General features: G+C 41.0%; 1 protein-coding gene across 12 annotated transcripts in view; it reads left to right on the forward strand.

Annotated features, from left to right (window-relative positions):
• The window catches only part of LOC140728939 (teneurin-3), a 2305574-nt gene that overhangs the window by 1413313 nt on the left and 875102 nt on the right, over positions 1-17159 (forward strand). The gene's annotated exons all lie outside the window — the stretch shown is intronic.

Consider the following 17159-nt stretch of genomic DNA (forward strand, 5'->3'; position numbering starts at 1 on the left):
GGGAGTTCCTCACTCAGAGGAATGGGAACAAGCTGCAGCGCAAGGGCTGGATGTGAGCTCAATTTCAACATTTAAGAGAAGTTTGTGTAGGTACATGGATGGGAGGGTTATGGAGAGCTATGGTCCAGGTACATGTGAATGGGATCAGCAGATTGGCATAGACTAGATGGGCCAAATGGCCTGTTTCTGTGTAGTAGTGTTCTATGACTCTATCCCTATGTACATTCATGCTCCTATGCATCCAGTCATCTACTATGTAATTTCCTCTTGCATTTGACCTCCCAAAATAAAACAATGCTCACTTAAAAGTTCAAAAGTTAAGAGTACAAATTTGTCACCACATACTATCCTGAGATTCATTTTCTTGAGGGCATTTCCAGTAAATGCAAACACAAGAGAATCAATGAAAAAAACGCACACAACAAAGACAGACTAACAACCAATGTTCAAAAGACAGCAAGTTGTACAAATACAAAAAGAAAAATATCAAGATCATAATAAATTTTAAAAAGTAATAAATATTGAGACTGTAATTGGTAGAGTCCTTGAAAGTGAGTCCCTAGGGTGTGGAACCAGTTCCGTGTTGGGGTGAGTGAAGTTATTCACACTAGTTGAAGAACATGATGAGCACTTACCTGGATTAAACTCCTTCTGTCATTTTCCACCTAAATTTCTAAGTGTATAACTTCGACAACCTTCCATAACCCCACCTATTCTCATATTTTCTGCAAACTCATGAGACCACCTCCATTTTTATCCAACCCATTAATATATATACTACAAACAACAGATGTCCTAGTGCTGATTCTTGTGGAACACCATTGGTCACAGACCTTCAATCTGAAAAGCACCGCTCTTCCACCACTCTGTATTCTATGCCCAAGCCAATTATGGATCCAGTTTACCCTCTGGTATTCCATGGATCCCATGTTATTTAATCTTTTGATTGAGCCTACTATGAAGAATGTTGCTGAAGTCTATGTAGAAAACATTCACTGTCCTTCCCTCATCATCTATCTTCATCGTCTCCTCATACATACATATTCAAATTTGTGAGACAAAACCTCCCTCAAAGTCAAGCTGACAATTGTTTATAAGTTCATGCTTATCCAAATGCAATAAATCTTGTCCCTAAGGACAGTAGTCTCCCTACCATCCACATAAGGCTTACCCACCTAGATTTCTCTGAATTATCTCTGTTCCCTTCTTAAACAATGGAACAACATTGCTGTTCTCCAGTCTTTTGGCACCATGCCCCTGTCTAAGAAGGATAAAAAAAATCTGTCAAGGCCACAGCAATTACTTCCCTTAGTTCTCTCAATAGCCTGGATCCCATTGAGTCCTGGAAACGTATCCACCTTAATTATCTCTGAGACATCCAACACTACTTCCTTCTTTATATCAATGTGCCCCAGAATATCATCATACTCTTCCCTAATCTCACCATCATCCACATCATTCTCCTTGGTGACACTGAGCATTCAGGTAGTATCTCACCCACTTCCTCTGACTCCAGACATGAAACCTCTCTTTATTTCTTGAGTCAACTACCTTTTCCCAAGTTACCGTCTTACTCCCAATATAAGGTATTCTCCTACATTTTACTTGGTAAGGATACCTCTTGGACCATTTTAGCCCTCTTAATTTTGTTTTCTTTCATACTTTATTTTCATTCCTTAAAGGTCTTGTTTGATTTCATGCTCTTAAGGGTGGCGTATACTTCCTTTTTTTTCTTTTTGACTGAACTTTCAGTATCTCGTTATCCAAGGTTCTTGAATATTGTCACCTTATCTATTGTCCTCACAAAAACTTGCTGGACCTGAACACTAGACTCCTACATCTCTGATATGAATTTACCCTCAAACAGCCACACCCTTTCTCCAGCTCCTGCCTGATAGGCATGCATACACCTGCACCATGGAATGTGCCAGTGGGTAACATTAATTTACAGACACACTACACTAGAAAACCAACAATTTTAGGTTAGTCCAAAGTACGTCCTTCACCAAGGTGATGATCTTCCAGCAGTAGATGATATTTGTTTCAGTATGCATTGCTGAAAGCATCCTATAGACTAAAGATTCCTCTGATATGATGCCTGGTGTTGTGGTCTGAAACTCATGGTGAAAGCTTGGGTATTGAGGTTAACTGTTCAGTGTCAGCAGTCAGCTCATCATTATGTTGTGGTTTGTTTCAATCTCAGTCAAAGACAACAACACAAAACTATGTCTATTTGATGGTTCTGAATTGGAAATGCTTCCCTCTTGTTGGCTGTAGCAGGTCAACAGGACCACGGGGGAACTAATGCCATCATAAATCCAGATCCATGATGTAGACAGACCTGACCAGCAAAATACATCTGGCCAATCTGTCAACTGCACATAAAATCCACAACATTATTATAACAAACCCTAAAATACTCATTATAAATCTACAGTGCACATTGAAAAGCTTGGGATGCCTTGCCTTGCCTTGGAATAGGAATATTACAAAATGGCTTCCTAGTTGTACTCAAGCTGACGATAAATTCTGATGGAGAAAAAATACTCCCTCTGGATCAATACCTAGATATGATAGATTTTAAATTATTGGCAATGTATTGAGGAGAGTTGAGGAGGGCTTTTGTCTCACAGGCTATTGTTAGGATCTGGAACGTTGTACTTGGAAACTGATTTCATGAATAATTTTGAAAGGGAGTTGGGTAGATTCTTGAGGATGAAAAATGTGCAGACTTATAGACAAAAGTGGAACACGACGACTCTTTCAAAGATGCAGCGATGACATGTTTCTATGGCTCTTTGAATGTTACACAAGGAAACTGTTGGTCAGTATGATGAATAAATGCATTAGTAAAGTCTTTTATCATTACCTTTCAGAAACAATTCAAGGCACATCACACGCCATGAGTACATCTGAAATCTTGTAGATTTGCTTTACACACAGCAAGATTTTCTCAAGTGTAATTGTAATTGAATCTGATTTTCCTTTGGCATTTTTAAAACTACCGGTACTCTGATTTATTTTAGTGAGAGGGGCTGTTCAAAGGTGTTGTAATATTTGATCCAAAAGTCTGCATCTTAAACAATACAGCACTCCCTCAGTACAACACCAGAAAGTTATCCAACTGTACGCAGTTAGATCCTGGTATGAAGTTTTATTCACATGGTCATTACGCTTTGACAGAACCTCGAAATGATTCCACTGGCTGTTGCAAGTGATCGCAGTTCAGTGTAGTGATTAGGGTTGTGCTGGTAGGTCTGAGAAGTGAAAGGCTGAAAGGAAATAGCTGTACTTTACAACCACTGAGTTGGATTTGTAATGTAGAACTGAATGGACCAATTCAGATAAAGGGTCTTAACCCAAAACATCAACTGTCTATTTACCTCCACAGACAACACATACAAAATGTTGGGAGGGATTTAGCAGTCCAGACAATATTCTTGCTTAACTTCTCATCTTTTTTCCCCAGTCCTGATGAAGGGTCTCGGCCCGAAACGTTGACTTTTTACACTTTTCCACAGATGTTGCTTGACTCGTTGAGTTCCTCCAGCATTTTGTTGGTTGCTCTAGATTCCAGCATCTGCACAAATCTACTAAAGACTTTTTAAAGATTACCTGTATTTGTCAAACGTACATTGAAAAATCAAAATGGTTTGTGATAAAGCTTTGCACTGTTTTTGTTGTATAGGCTACATTTGTATTTTGCTGTGGCATCTCTGATTAATATTGACCACTGCACAGCTGGCTGTTATCACAAGTGGGTGGAGTACAGAAAATATCAAGCTCGGCTGTGATTCCTCTTCCTCTTGTCAAAGAAACAGGTTGAAGCTGACGATCAAGACTCACACATGGGTAATCAGTTGTAGTCTGCTGAGAAAGTCAGGGCTCTAAGGTTAACGTGAGGGGGAGAGAAAATGAAAGCACAGTTAATGTCACCGGAGCATCAGAGATCTCATCCTAGCTTCCTTACAACTTGGGATTTTATACACTTCAACTATGAAAAAGAACACTTTGGAAAGAAGGGGTGGTGAAAGCATATGCTACAGTCCTTTGGGCAGTATCACACTGTTACAGGATGGCTTTCAGAGGAAGCTGCCCTTGACAGAAATCAGTCTTGGCAGAAACTTCTTAATAATCTGCTCTTTAAATCTAAACAGGCCGGCAGGTACAGATGGCTCTGGTTTGGCATTACATCAGTGTTTCCCCTGGTACTCAGAGAAACATCGTTTACATCAAAGATTCTCTCTGTATCAGCCTAAGCTCCCACTGATTCTACCTGTTTGAAACGCACAGTCAGCAGGGTGTATTTTCACCTTGGCTTCCGACCAGGACAGAGGGTTTACATACTCTTGTTAAACTTATGCCAGCTTTGTGTCTGCTTTGGATTTGCTTGTGTCCAGAGTTGCCAGCGCAAATTGGGATGGCATTTTTTTTTAAAGGCCAGTGACATAATTTCACAAACACTTGGACAAAAAGCCCTTTAAGTCACCTTCCTAGATGACAAGGATTGAAGTAAATCATCCATGCACCTCATGAATTCAGATCATGAATCTACAAAAGATTCTACAAGAATTCCATTTGAGTGAAGTTCTACTCCAATCTTCATGTAATAGGACAAAGAAAGCAAATTTGGAGCATTGCTTCACAATGAAAAGAGGGCACGAGTTCAGGGCTCTGGAATGGCTTCATTGCTTGAGACTTCAGGAAGTAGTCCTTTACATAGGGGGTTTGATCATTAACAGGAATGAATCGCTGGGAAAAATAGTTGAGACCAAAACTCCTCATTCTGGAAGGTTAAGACCAAAAAAGATCCAATGCTTTCTTTCACCCTCATCTCCCTTCAATTCATTCAAATGTCATGTTGACTTACAACATGGCCTCCATTCAATTTCTGGATTACGTCAGGCAGCTGGCTGAATGAATTTTGCTGGAGTCATGGTCAGAGAATCTAGGCTCATAGAGCACTACACCACAGAAATGAGCCCTTTGGTCCAGCCAGCCCGCGCTGAACTATTACCCTGCCTAGTCCCATCAACATGTACGTGGACTATAACCCTCTGTGCCCCTACCATCCATGTACTTATCCAAACTTCTCTTAACTGTTGAAATCAAACCCCCATCCACTGCTTCCACTGAAAGCTCATTCCCCACTCTTGCTAACCTCTCAGTGAACAATCCCTCCTTCAGGATCCCCTTAAATATTTCACCTTTTGCTCTTTACCCATGACCTCTAGCTCTAGCCTCACCCAAACTCAATGGAAAAAAGTCTGCTTGTATTTACCCTATCTACTGTATACCCCTTATAATTTTGTATATCTGTATCAAATCTCCCCTCATTCTCCTAACGCTAGAAAATAAAGTCCTAACGTATTCATCCTCAAAGTTTAAAATTTGAATAAAATTTATAATCCAAGTACATAAATGTCAGAATATACTACCGTGAGATACATTTTCTTGTGGGCATTCATAGTAAGTAGAAAGAAACACAACATAATCAATGAAAAATTGCATGTGACAGGGTCAGATAAACAATCAAGGTGTAAATACAAGAAAAAAATTAATAATAAATAAGCAAAAAATATTGAGAGCACGAGATGCAGAGTCCTTAAAAATGAGTGTATGGGTTGTGGAATCAGTAGTGTTGGGATGATGGAAGTTATCCCCTTTGGTTATGGTTGAAGTGTACCAACTGTTCCTGAACCTAGTGGTGTGGGACTGAACATTCCTATACCTTCTTCCTGATGGCAGCAGTTAGAAGAGAGCATGGCCTGGATGGTGGGGGTCCTTGATGATGGATGCTGCTTTCCTGCGATAGTGCTGCTTGTAAGTGCGCTCAATGGTGGGGAAGTCTTTACCCATGGTGGACTGGGCTGTATCCACTACTTTTTGTAGTTTTTTCCATTCAGGAGCATTGATGTTTCCATACCAGGACGTGATGTAACAAGTTAGTATACTCTCCACCATGCATCTATTAAAGTTTACCAAAGTATAGCTGACATACAGTTTTTACAAGCTTCTAAGTTCAAAGTAAAATATATTATCAGAGTACATACATGTCACCGCAATCAGCCCTGAGATTCTTTTTCCTACAGGCATACTCAGCAAATCTATAGAACTGTAAACAGGATCAATGATCAACAAACTGTGCAAATGCAAATATAAATAAATAGCAATAAATAACAAGAGCATGAAATAACAATAAAAACATAGAACATTACAGCACGGTACAGGCCCTTTGGCCCACAATGTTGTGCTGACCCTTAAACCCTGCCTCCCATATAACCCCCCACCTTAAATTCCTCCATATACCTGTCTAGTAGTCTCTTAAGAGTCCTTAAAGTGAGATCATTGGTTGCGGGAACATCAGAAATAGAATGAGTGGAGTTAACCTCTTTTGTTTAAAAGCCTGATGGTTGAAGGGTAGTAATTGTTCTTGAATCTGGTAGTGCAAGTCCTGAAGCACTTGCAGCTTCCACCTGATGGCAAAAGTGAGAAAAGAGCTTTGCCTGCATGGTGAGGATTTTTGATGATGGATGCTTCTTTTCAATGGCAATATTTTATGTAGATATGCTGAAGGGTTGGTGGGCTTTATCTGTGATGTACCGGTTTGAATCTACAAAGAACTGCCATTTGTAGGATTTTTCTACAAAATCCTTGGCTGTGGAACGTAGACGTGCTGCCATCTTTTCTTTATAATGTCATTTACATGTTGGACCCAGGAGAGATCCTCTGAAATGGTAATAAAGTTGCTGACCCTCTCCATCTCTGATCCCCTTGATGGAAAAGGCTCATGGATCTCCATGAACCAATAATCAGCTCTTTGGTTTTGCTGACATTGAGCGAGAGGATGTTGTTGTGGCACCACTCAGCCAGATTTTCAGTCTCCCTCCCTATTTGCTGATTCCTCCCCACCTTTGACTTGGCCCACACTGTGATGTCATCAGCAAACTTAAATATGGCACTGGAGCTGTGCTTAGCCTCACAGTCATAAGTGTAAAGCAAGTAGAGCAGGGGACTAAGCACACAGCCTTGAGGTGCACCAGCACTGATGGTGATTGTGGAGGAGATATTGTTGCTAATTTGAACTAATTGGTGTCTGCAAGTGAGGAAATCAAGAATCCAGCTGACTGATTAGATTTGAGGGGTTGATAGTATTGAATGCATAGCTCTAGTAAATGAAAAACATCCTGATGTACGTGTCTTCATGGGCCCAGTGACCTTTCCCTATAAATCTGCTCCTCTATTCCTCACAATATCTTTGGACTATAATAAAAATAAAGAGTTACTTTCCCCAAGCAGTAAGGCTGATCAACATCTGCACCCACTAACCCATCCCTCCACAACTATTACTTTATTATTTCCTATCAGTCACTCCTCTGCCTAGTGAAACCTTATGGACATACAATCAATCTGTGTAAATTACATTATTATTATTATTATTATTATTATTGTGTTCTTATGGGTTTTTTGTGCTGCATCAGATCCAGAATAACAATTGCTTGGTTCTCCTTTATTTTTGTGTACTGGAAGTCCAGCAATATATAATAGAAGTTCTTATGGTACATCAAACTAATCTGCTGGAAGAACTCAGAGGGTCAAGTAGCATCTGTGGGAGAAAAGGAATGTTAAAGTTTTTGGTCAGAACTCTGTTTCAGGTTAGAGAAATTTGAGTTTGTTTTAACTTTTCTGTTCAGTTTCTTAATAATTTTAATGACTGAGCATACACTCAGTTGCCACTTTATTAGGCACAGGGGTTGAACTCAGTTTGGTCTTCTGCCACTATAGAGTATCATTCGACGTGTTGTGCATTCAGAGATGCTCTTCTGCACACCACTGATGTAATATGAGGATATTCCGGTTACTGTTGCCTTCCTGTCAGTGTGAACCACTCTGGCCATTCTCCTCTGACCTCTCTCCCTAATGAGGCATTTTCAACCACAGAACAATGGCTCACAGGATGTTGTTTTGCAACGTACTCTGTAAACTCTGGAGACTGCAGCATGTGAAAATCCCAGGAGATTAGCGGTTCCTGACATGCTCAAACCACCAACAATCGTTCACGGTCACAGTGACTTAGATCATATTTTTCCCCATTCTGATGTTTGGTCTGAACAACAATTGAACTGCTTGACCATGTCTGAAAGCTTTTGCGCATTGAGTTACTGCCACATGATTAGCTGATTATATATTTGCATTAATGAGCAAGTGTACAGAGTGGCCACTGAGTGTATGCCTATTTCAGAGGGGCAGGTCATAGTACCGACAGCCTCTTCACAGTTTGAAGCCATCTCTGTGCCTTTTCCTTTTTGAACATCTTGTTCCTTTAGGCAAAATTGCTGCTCCCCTCTTCTCTTTTTCATCCTTTCACTCCGTCTCTCATCTCAACCAGAAATCTTCCAGCAGTGCAATAGCAATATTATGAGCAGATATTTGAGAGAGGAAAATCAAATCTGGAATATGAAGGCTGAAAATTAGTGAGAGAGAGGCTGGATGGCAAAACAACAAAAGTTCAGAGTATAAACTTTTTGACCTTTTGGCAGGCTTCAGCCATCACAAGGGCATTCCTTTTGAACAGAGATGAGGAGGAATTTCCTTGACCATAGTGTGGTGAATCTGTGGAATTACTTGCACAGATGGCTGTGGAAGCCTAGTCATTAAGTATGTTTAAAGTGAAGTTTGATAGGTCCTTGATTAGTTTCGGCATTAAAGGTTACTTGGAGAAGGTAGGTGAATGGGGTTGAGAGGGATCAGCTCAATGGGTCAAATTGCCTAATTCTGCTCCTATCTAATGGTCTTATAAACGTAAGAACTGTAGTTCATGAGATAAATGAGTTGAATGTGCAGGCAGACACATGAAGGTGTAACAGAGAGGCAAGAGATCACAGACGCAAGAATCTGGAGCAACTAAGAATCTGCTGGAAGAACTCAACAGTTTGACTTGTATCTGTTGGAGGAAAAGAATTGTTGTGTTTTAGGTTGAAACCCTGCTCAGGGTTTTATCCTGAAATGCCAATTCATTTCCTCCCACCAATGCTGCTCCACCAGGTGAGTTTTTTCCAGCAGGCTGTTTGTTGCAGTTGGAAGTGTAACATCTTGTTCTCGCTCTGAAACATTATTTAAAGGTGGCGGGGGGGGGGGGCAGTTTAACATTTCTGTTTGAGATGAGAGACGGGAGTGAAAGGATGAAAAAGAGAAGAGGGGAGCAGCAATTTTGCTTAAAGGAACAATTACAAATTTGAGAAGGAACAAGATGTTCGAAGGATCATCACCTGGGGTTATGTGGGTTAAGCTGAGGAACATAAAAGGGCTAATCACATTGTTGGAAGCAGTTTGTGCAGATAGGAGAGCAAGTTTACAGGAAAATACCTGACGAGTACAGAAATTAAAAGCAATTTTATTTATGTTTTATTTAGTGATATAGTGCAGAGTAGGCTCTTTGAGCCACGCTAACACAGCAACCCCACACTCCCAATTAATCCTACCCTCATCACAGGACAAATTACAATGACCAGTTAACCTGCCTGATATGTCTTTGGACTGTGGGAGGAAATCACATGCATTCCACAGGGACAGAGACTCCTTACTGAATGCTGCCAGATTTGAACTTCAGCTGTAATAGTGTCATACTAACCAGTACACTACAGTGACAGCCTTTTCTTACAGCTACAATGTTTTAATCCTAATCCCAACCTCATGGACCTACTTCGGACCCTCTGCAGTGTAATCACATCCCTCCTTTAATCTGGTTTCCATAACTGCACCCTAACGGGTGTCTCACCATCATTGTGTGGAATTCCGACAAAACTTTCTTCCTTTTATGTTCACTACATGACTGAGAAAGGAAAGCAGCCCGTGTCCCTTTTTAACCAGCACAATGGCTTGTCCTGCTAACTTAGGGATTTGTAGTATTACAGACAAAGACCCTTTGATCGTCACTACATCTCAGTATCTTTCCATTGATTTTATCCCCTTGCCTCGGAGAGATACGCCATGAAATAATCCCATTGTGTCTCTCCACATTTGCACTCTCCCAAAATTCTACCAACACACTAGGGCCAACAACTTTGGGATGTGAGAGGAAACTGGAGTACTCAGAAGAAACATCTGCAGACACCACACAAGCGCTGGGGTTAAGATTGAAGCTGGGGCTCTAGCATTGTGGGACAGAGGCTCTATAAGTTGCGCCACTGCACCATCCTCCTTTCCCACCTCCCTAAATGCATTATCTCATTCTTCTCTGCATGAAATTCCACTTGCCACTTTTCCACCCAGCTGAGCAGACTGTTTATATCTTCCTCTGCTCAAGCATTTCTTCCTCTCTGTTATGGTCAATTGCTGGCTCATCTGCAATCTTTGTTCTAACGTCCACTACATTTAAGCTACTGCAAAAACCAACAAAGCACGTACCAAACCCTTTGGAAACCTACCAACACAAAATATTTGGAAAACATTTTCCCTTGGGTCCTGCCACTGAACAGACTTTGGATTAAATTTGCTACTCTACCTTGGATATTTGTGTGAGGTTTTACATCCTTCAAAACAGCCTCCAATTCAAGACCCTGTGAAAAGATTTGCTTAAGTTCAAAGTTCAAGGTACATTTATTATCAATGTATATACTGTATTATACAACCTTGAGATTCATCTCGTTACAAGCAGCCACGAAACAAAACAAAGAAAAGATTTAAAAAAGACCTTCAAACTCTTAAAATACGGAGGAAAAAAAGCAATTCAACAATAGCAATCAAACAGGGTTCTGAACTGAAGTCCACAAAAACAGTCCTGTCCATAGACCCTAAGTTCAAAACAGAGCAGAACAGCAAACTGACCCAGTCTGGCCCTGACACCCTGACCTTTTCAATCTGACCTGGCATTTAAATCATCCGAACATCGGGTTCAGTCGCTTCAGAACACTCCAGGGTCTGGATCCTACTGCCTCGATTTGGCCTGTACTGAACCTTTCCAATTCGGCCAGCACTTTAAATCGATTGAACCTCAGGTCTTCCTTGCTCTCAATGATGGGCCCGCTGACTCACTTCACCTCAGTTCTACCACATTGCCCTGCCTCCAAATCCGAAGGCAAGTTACGTGCTCTTGTTTGCGATGATCGTTTACCAGGAAAATAGTGATTAAAGATTTTTTTTGTTTCATTAGCCACCAGCCAGACGTCACTGAGATTCACCAGCGCCAGCTTAAACTGAATTGCATCAGCAGACTGTCCTCATTGACCCTCTTTGTTACCTCCTCAAAATCTTAGTCAAGTTAGTCAGACATAATTTTTCTCTTTACAAATCCCATGTTGGCTGTTCTTGATTAATCAAAATGAAGGTTTACTCTGTCACTTTTGATTTGAATCAAATAAACATGCCCATCAATAAAATTAAACTAACTTACTTGTAATTACTCTATTTAACCCTTCCTCCAATTTTAAATAGCAGTAGAATATTAGCTGCCTTCCAATGCTCTGGCACTAATCCTGTAACTCAGTAGGATGGAAAAAATAACTCTCAAAGCTTCTGCAATTTCATCCATTCCTTCTTTTAACTACCTGGTATTTCATCTTGGCCTAGTGATTTGAACATTTTCAACTATGCTAAACTCCTTAATACTTCCTCTCTTACAGTATTTCAAATCAAATCAAATTTAATTATCATTCAGACCATGCATAAATACAGCCGAACAAGGCAGCGTTCCTCTGGGGCCAAGGTGCAGAGCATTCAAAATAGCACGCAAACATTCAAAATTAGCAAGTAACAAAATTCAAAATATCAAGCAAAGAAGCATATTCAGTTGAAAAAAAACCATATACAGTCCAAGACCCTGAGTAACAATGTGCAACAATCGATGGTAAGTCTCCCGGGAGTGTACAGATGCACGCAATCCAGCCTGTCATTCCACAGCTCAAACATGAGAGGGCAGCACCATCAGGAGAGGCCAGGCCCCAGCAGAGCTCAACCACACTGTAGCACTTCCCTTGTCTCTCACCTGGTCTGCAGCAGCAGACAAGCCTGACACTTGAGACCTATTTCTCGCCACAACTGAGGTTACATGGTTTCCATGTTGACTGGAATGCCCCATCCCACTTACCTATGTCATACTGTTAGAGCTTTAGCATTGTACCTCTTATATGGCCAAAGCATGCCTTGATTCATCAGCTAAATCTTGGGTCACCAACCTGGCCTCCATGGATCCCTTTCTTGATGGTATTGGTCCATGGCATAAAAAAGGATGGGAACCCCAGCACTTCATCCTTAATTGCACTCTGTCCCCTTTCCACCGTCAGGTCTGTTATGAACTGGCTGCCCACAGTTCTTCTGAATGGAATATTAGGATATTGTGCCCTGTATGCTTTACACCCTGATTGCATCTCACTAAAAAAAAAAGATTTCAATTACCCTGATATTTCTAGGCACACAAGAGACTACAGGTGTACTCTGGAACATCTCAATTTAGATAGTATCTCATTCTTTCATCATCAGCACTCCCCAACAGTTCTGTGGGAGTCACTTTACAAGAGTGACTGCAGAAGTTTGGGAAGTCAGCACACCAGTATGTTTTCAAGGACTATTTCATTTCCCTTACAAGGAAGAGCAATGAATACTAGTCTTGCCAGTAATGCCCACAGTGTGAGCAATGAATAATAATTTTAAAGTCACACTATAATGTTCTTTCAACTGTGAAAGTCTTCCTCTCATAGGCTGAATCCTCAATGTATTTATTTCAAACTAAAGTTCACCTTTGAAAAGTTTGTGCAGTTGCTCTCACTGGTGCCCTTGGACCACTGCCCCCATTCTCCTTTGTTAGATTGCACCGCTGTCCTTTTCCATGTTCTTGTAGACTACAAAGAGTTGTGAAAAAGAGCACAAAATAGGCCAAGAGAACTCTCAGATTCTGTGCCTTGAAAATTAACTGCATGACAATGTCAAACTATGTGCAGTTTTCTCACCTTAGAAAAATAAGAACGCAAGTAAATAGGAGAAAGAATTGGCTGCCAGGTCCCACAAGCTTGCCCCACCATTCAACATGATCATGGAGGATCAATACTGCACTCATTTCCTGTTCTGTTTCATTCCCCCACAGCCATAATTTCCTTGACCTGTCAGATATTTATCTATCTCCACTTTAAATAATTCTAATTATCCACCTCCAATACTTCCTGTAGTAATTATCCTCTGGATATCCAACAACCTGTGAGAGAAGGTATTTCTATGCCCCTCACTTTTAAATGAACCGCCCCTTATTGTGCAATTATGTCCCCATGGTTTGTGGCACTCAGAACAGCAAAAAAAAAGAGCATATTGGAAGACACAAAGTCTACTGGAATCTGGAACAGTTACTGGTTAAGCCTCATCTTGATTATTGTGAACAGTTTTGGGCTCCTTGCCTAAGAAATGACGTGCTGGCTTTGGAGAGGGTTCTGAGGAGGTTCACAGGGATGATTCCAGGAATGAAAGGGTTATCACACGAGGAACGTTTGGTAGCTCTGGGACTGTACTCATTGGAATTTAGAAAGATGAGGAGATATCTCATTGAAGCTTTAATAATATGTTGGAAGAATTCAATGGGGCAAAGAGCATTTTTGGAGGAATCAGAATCAGGTTTATTATGACCGTCATGTGACATGAAATTTGTTAACTTAGTAGCAGCAGTTCAATGCAATACATAATCTTGCAGAGAGAGAAAAATAATAATAATAAATAAAAACATAATAAATGAACAAGTAAATCAATTACATATATTGAATAGATTATTTAAAGAATGTGCAAAAACAGAAATACTGTATATTAAAAAAAGTGAGGTAGTGTCCAAAGCTTCAAAGTACATTTAGGAATCGGATGGTAGCAGGGAAGAAGCTGTTCCTGAATCACTGAGTGTGTGCCTTTGGGCTTCTGTATCTCCTACCTGATGGTAACAGTGAGAAAAGGGCATGCATTGGGTGCTGGAGGTCCTTAATAATGGATGCTGCCTTTCTGAGACATTGCTTCCTAAAGATGTCCTGGATACTTTGTAGGCTAGTACCCAAGATGGAGCTGACTAGATTTACAACCTTCTGCAGCTTCTTTCGGTCCTGTGCAGTAGCCCCTCCATACCAGACAGTGATGCAGCCTGTCAGAATGCTTTCCACAGTGCAACAATAGAAGTTTTTGAGTGTATTTGTTGACATGCCAAATCGCTTCAAATTTCCAATAAAGTATAGCCACTGTCTTGCCTTCTTAATCACTACATCAATATGCTGGGACCAGGTTAGATCCTCAGAGATCTTGACACCCAGGAATCTGAAGCTGTTCACTCTGTCTACTTCTGATCCCTCTATGGGATTGGTGTGTGTTCCTTTGTCTTACCCTTCCTGAAGTCCACAATCAGCTCTTTTATTTTATTGATGTTGAGTGCCAGGTTGTTGCTGCAGCACCACTCCACTAGTTGGCATATCTCACTCCTGTACGCCTTCTCGTCACCACCTGAGATTCTTGTCTTGCCATATCCATACTGCACCAACCGCCAGCACTGGGCTATAAATGTTCAGGAGCAGTGTGTGGTTAAGTGCCTTGCTCAAGGACACACATGCTGCCTCGGCTGAGGCTCGAACGAACAACTTTCAGATCACTAGCCCAAAGCCTTAACCTCTTGGGCACACACCAACAATGGTTGTATTGTTATCAAATTTGTAGATGAACAAAAGAACAAGTCAACACCTTTTCAACATTCCTGGGTGTCAAGATCTCTGAGGATCTAACGTGGTCCCACATATCGATGTAGTTATAAGGAAGGCAAGACAGTGCCTATACTTTATTAGGAGTTTGAAGAGATTTGGCATGTCAACAAATACACTCAAAAACTACTATAGTTGCACTGTGGAGAGCATTCTGACAGGCTGCATCACTCTCTGGTATGGAGGGGCTACTGCACAGGACCGAAAGAAGCTGCAGAAGGTTGTAAATCTAGTCAGATCCATCTTGGGCACTAGCCTACAAAGTACCCAGGACACCTTTAGGGAGCGGTGTCTCAGAAAGGCAACGTCCGTTATTAAGGACCTCTAGCACTCTTTCCTCACTGTTACCATCAGGTAGGAGATACAGAAGCCTGAAGGCACACACTCTGCGATTCAGGAACAGCTTCTTCCCCTCTGCTATCTGATTCTTGAATGGACATTGAATTTTTGGACACTACCTCACTTTTTTTAATATACAGTATTCTGTTCTTGCACATTTTTAAAAATCTATTCAATATATGTAATTGATTTACTTGTTTATGTATTATGATTATTATTTTTATTTAATTATTTTTTCCTCTGTTAGATCATGCATCACATTGAACTGATGCTGCTAAGTTAACAAATTTTATGTCACATGCCAGTGATGATAAACCTCACTCTGACATTCAAGATTCAACACTGTTTATTGCCATTCTTCAGTACACTGGTGGAAAGGGGAATGAAATGATTGTTCCGCTGGATGCAAAGCTGTGTAAAGATTACAATAAGCATAGAGAACACAATAACATACACAACAAATATAAACACAATCATATCAAACACAATATGCAAATTGCTGTTATATACATAGACTGATTGTATGTATATAAAGTGACACTAGGTGATGTGAAGGTAGTGATGATGATTGTAGCTCTATCCATGTGGAGTTATTTCATTAACATGAGAACATCTACAGATGCTGGAAAATCCAGACCATCACACACAAAATACTGGTGGAACTTAGCAAGCCAGGCAGTGTCAATGGAAAAGCGGAAACAGTCGCCCTTTCAGGCCAAGACCCTTCATCAGGACTGGGGAAAAAGTCAGAGCGGGAAGGTGGGGAGAGGGGAGGGTGAAGTACAAGGTGGTAGGTGATACGTGAAACCGGGAGTGGGGGAGTTTATCCTTTTCCACAGATGCTGCCTGGCCTGCTGAGTTCCTCCAGCATTTTGTGTGTTTTGCTTCGTGTTCTTTCATTGTTCTGTTTTCAACATCTACACCGTGGAGTCCCCTCTCGCTGCTAAATAAGGTTTTAAACATCAGGGGATTTGGTTGGACTGTCTTGTCCTGTCACCCACGTGTGGAACCTCAATTGAATCTGAAATGAAAAACTATTTCTGTTCGGAATCCTCCGTTGTATCCGAGAAGCCCCAACTGGGCGACTACAGATTGAAAACAACTGACTGGAGCACGCAGAATACAAACTTCAACTATCCTAGCGCAAATTTCAGCGTAAGGTCCAGATGTAGCTTTCAGGACTCTGTGTTACACATCAAGAAACCTCTACGTTTGTTTCAAGACAATGCTCTGGACGCGTGGAAATGACCAACTTCTAAAGTTATCTGGCGTATACCAGTTGCGGCTGAACTTCACAAAGAATGGGCCGCCAATGGGCATCCACTCGCGAAATAAGACCATGGAGCCTAATTAAATTCCATTCACCTTTTTTTTACACGCATGCTGCGAGTTTATCAGAAATCTACCTCAAAATATTATAGACTAAAGCAAGTTTTTGGATTTGTTTCGATGTCGCATTTTAGAAATAAATGAACTGAATCTTGCCCAAGTAGATGTACTTTGGGAGGTTTTTTTGTATCCAATCCATAAACTATAACCAAAATCCACGTACGTCATACCATTTTGTGTTGAAGCACCTTGCTTTATCCCTTTCGGGAAGGGAAGTACTGTACATTGAATTTCCCTTTTGTGACTTTTGTCTCCCTCGGACATCCTGCACAATGAACTCCTGAGCAAAGACCAGGGAAGGGAAGGAGAGAGGCAGTTTACAGGGAGAAAAGTGTCAGTAGCCTCCAGGTCGGCTCTTCCGTCTTCCCGCTGTTCAGCAAAATCGGTTGACGGAAGTAAGTCCGTCTGGGAGAACAGAGCGATCGAGTCCCTGCTGAACATTCACGTATCCCCTTCCCGTACTCAAAAATCACCTAAATACACACTGTGTTTATATAATTTTCAAGAAGGAAAGAGATTACGTGTGGGGTTTTTTTTGCCAGATCAAAGGATACGATGAATAATTTACTCATCGCGTGATTACGTTGATTGTCTCGGGGGAGTCTGTTGCTGGAACCGGCGAAGTTATCCGAGTTGTTTGGGAATATTGGGAGTTAACTACATTCCGTGCGACTGGGAGGACGCGTGATGCAGACCAAATATGAGGTTTCCCTTCTAAAAATA

Source organism: Hemitrygon akajei, chromosome 6, assembly GCF_048418815.1.
Source record: "Hemitrygon akajei chromosome 6, sHemAka1.3, whole genome shotgun sequence".
Classification (NCBI taxonomy): domain Eukaryota; kingdom Metazoa; phylum Chordata; class Chondrichthyes; order Myliobatiformes; family Dasyatidae; genus Hemitrygon; species Hemitrygon akajei.